Source organism: Silene latifolia, chromosome Y (genome assembly GCF_048544455.1).
Source record: "Silene latifolia isolate original U9 population chromosome Y, ASM4854445v1, whole genome shotgun sequence".
Classification (NCBI taxonomy): domain Eukaryota; kingdom Viridiplantae; phylum Streptophyta; class Magnoliopsida; order Caryophyllales; family Caryophyllaceae; genus Silene; species Silene latifolia.
This window is the reverse complement of record NC_133538.1, coordinates 449,856,706-449,860,210: the sequence shown is the minus strand read 5'-3', so window position 1 is coordinate 449,860,210 and position 3,505 is coordinate 449,856,706. Positions and strand designations below refer to the sequence as shown.

Genomic DNA, 3,505 nt, shown 5'->3' with positions numbered 1-3,505 from the left:
ACTCGAGACCTTATTCCGTCTAGCTATAGACCGTCACATTTCACCTTGCACCCACTTTAATCTGGACCAATCAAAAACCAACAACACATTCACCCACCTTCAAAATATCTACTATTATTATTATATATTATTAATATTATTTGTGGTTGTTGTGTAATACACCCGTCCCCACCTCCTTTCATTTCTCCTTTCTTTTTCTTCTTCTTCTCCCCGCGTAAAAACAAACAACAACAACAATATGCAGACTTCAACAGACGCCATTTTGGCCGAGCTTCAAACCCAGATTCCCTATTTTCTCCACTTTTCCTCTTAATTTTTGTACCATTCTCATCCTTACTTCCTCCTTCATCTTTCAAGGTATTAAAGTCTTGTTTTTGTGGTGATTTCAGTTTGACCCGTCTCATGAAAGTTCTGATTTTTAGCTCTTTTATCTCGTTTTCTTTCCTCTAGTTTAAGAAACTGAAGAACCGGTGGGAAGCTCATACTTTTTAGACGTTTTCTCGGAGTTTTGAAGGGCAAAAAGGTAACGGTGATAGGTTACTCGACAAGGTCGAAATTTACGCCTTATGGGTCGTTTTGTATGTTCTTTTTCTGTTAAAGATTGGTCCTTTACTCGTCTCTTGTGTATGGTAACCTTCGTCTTAATTTGGTGTTTGAAATGGGTCGACTTGGGTGCGAAAGTTCGGTCATGAACTCTGTCTGTCTTGAGCTCGGGCTATGGCTCACTCGGACCGTGGTTATAGCTGGTTGGGGTCTGTCTTTATGCGGGAAATGGAGCCGTATGGAAGATGGGTGCCCTGTTTTGGGCAGGGACATGAGAGGAAGTGTCGGGTTGTTCCTTGTTGGCTCGGTTTTGGACAAAGTTATTGTTGTTGATTGATTACGGTTTTTATGTGCTCAGATTTTTCTATAGGTTGGACTAATTGATTGATTATTATATAGATAACTAATATTTCCTATTAATTAGTTTATTACGTTGTTGGAGGGGTGGGTTTAGTTGCCAGATTATTGGAGTTGGTTAGGATAAGCATGAGATTAAATAAGGAGTTGTTGTTTTGGGTGTCCAAGATTTAAGGTAATGATGTTGTGACATTATTCTGGTTTTAATGGATCATTGAGGTTGGCTTAGAGATTTAGCAGGAGTGACACTACTTTGATGATGAAAAGCATTAGAATGTGAGTATGAGTGTTAAAAGGAACAAAGAACAATTGTTTGGCTACAACCTTTTGACGAAGACTTGTTTTGCCTTTTTGGTATTATATTTGATTTGTTGGGCTCCTTATAATTTGTTTATTTGGCTCATAAATGGGTCACTTGAACTTGGTCACATTTTATCCCGTATATTTTATATAACGTAAATTATTCATTATCGCTTATCATATTTTATTTAACCGGCATGTTAATTGGAGTGGGTTTGTCTTGTTAATCTGATTGGACTTGTCTAGCTTACTTGTTGGGCCGAGTTTGTCCTATCCATTGGACTTGGTATGCTTTGCTTGTTGGGTCCATTTCGTGTTATTTGAAATAATTAAATATCCGTCTCGTATTTTATATAACGTAATTCATTAACTATCTTTCTTTTACATATTTCTTCAATTGGGCTCATTTGGTTTTGTTTGTTGGGCTCACCTTGATTCTTTTGTTGGACTTGTTGTGTTGGGCTATTTGGTTTTCACATGCTTCTTATGTCGGGCTTAACATATTCATTAGTTTGGGCTTGTTATGTCACTTTTGTTGGGCTTCACATGGTTTCTTGGTTGGGTCTCATATGTTCTATGTATTGGACATGTCATGTCTTATTTGGATTATCATCGGCTCATTACATTAGTAGTCTCTTTCCAAGTTGATTCGCATCGCTTGGTTGAGTCGTGTAGTAGTCCCTTTCCAAGTTGATTCGCATCGCTTGGTTGGGTCGTGTAGTAGTCTCTTTCCAAGTTGATTCGTATCGCTTGGTTGAGTCATATTCGTTTGATGATGCCCTTATGCTATACCGTATTGCTTGACTTATCTTTACGCCTCTTTCGGATCGTCTGCCGATTGTGGGTTTAGCTCATATTTTTCCGCCTCTTTCGGATCATTCTCGCCGATTGTGGGTTCTCGACTTCCGCTCGTCGATCGAGTCTTGGATGCGGACTGTTCTCGCCGCATGTCGAATCGGGGACCGTCGCCCGAGAGTCCGGCGATTTAGACTAGGACTCGAGTCTTGGGAGTACCATTGTCGTCCTACCAGGGGAATTATATTTTGATATATGAGTAGTAAAGGTCTTGCTTGGTTATAGATATTGGTATTTGTCTTTCAAGGTAAGAATTGTGCCTTGTGTTGTTTGTCTTGGTCCTATCGGATACTAGGGGTGAGCTACAAGCCCTCTAGTTGCGACATGATCGTCGGGATTGATGTTCCCATCCGTTCTTATGGTGAGATGCAAGCCATAAGTATGAATGTGACATTAGTAGCCACGTCCATACAATGTTTGCTAAGTGGTTTTTCAAATAATGGCTACGGTTTCTATTCTTGTAATTTGCATTGGTTGATCCCTTACTTAACTGCTTCACATGATTCGGATTCTAATCTCATATCTATATTGTATTTCTTTGAAATGCGTGCTTTTGTATAAATGACCATATTCCTGTCTTTCATATTATTTAATTGTTTCACATGATCAGTTGAATCTTTATTAAGCTAAGGTTGGCCTATCTTGTTCCATCTCAATTATTTGCCATGTTTACATATAAACTTGATATTCTTATCTTTGGTATGTACCTTATATGACTTACCTGTTTTAGTTCCTTGTTATGACTGTGGCGTTCATGTTTACATGAATGACAGGTATTAGTGATGCATTCATGGGGTGAAGACATGTGTGAGCTAGCGAGCACTTCGGCCTAGTAGTTGGTTATTAGGATTGTTTAGACCTACCTTTTATTGTATTGTCTTTCGAGGGATATATTTTCCCTCACCTCGACTATCACGTTTGTATAATTTAAACTTTCTTTCCGCATTCTTTATTTATGTTTTAGATTTTGGTGAACCCGCGCTTTAAATTTTAAAAGTTTTAAAAATTCCTTAAAATTCCGCATTTTATTAGTTATATTTTCCGCTTTATCGCGGGGTGTCACATCGACCCTACCTACCGCTGACTTCTGTTAGTAGTACTTAGGTATTTATTTTTGATACTAAAACGACGGTATCATTACTCATACTGATAGTGCTCAAATTCGGAATGCTTTTCTATACTACTATGAGGAACTGCTTGGAACAGCAGCTGCTACTACTCCTGTGAGTCACTCTATGGTTCAACTTGGACCAGTGTGTACTCCTGCCCATTGTGAGATTTTACTTGCTCATGTTACCAAGGTAGAAATAAAGGAAGCTATTTTCTCAATTCCTAACCACAAGGCCCCTGGTCCTGATGGTTTCTCTAGTGATTTCTTCAAAGATTCATGACATATTATTGGAGATGATGTTTGTCATGCCATTCTGGATTTCTTTCACACTGGGAAATT

The 3,505-nt window shown here is 38.6% G+C and overlaps 1 long non-coding RNA gene across 1 annotated transcript; it reads left to right on the top strand.

Annotated features, from left to right (window-relative positions):
• The first annotated feature begins 288 nt into the window (after positions 1–288).
• Positions 289–3,021, top strand: LOC141626990 (uncharacterized). Its single transcript, XR_012536552.1, has 3 exons — positions 289–357; positions 451–523; positions 2,829–3,021. It is a non-coding gene; the product is annotated as an uncharacterized LOC141626990 (long non-coding RNA).
• The last annotated feature ends 484 nt before the right edge of the window (positions 3,022–3,505 follow it).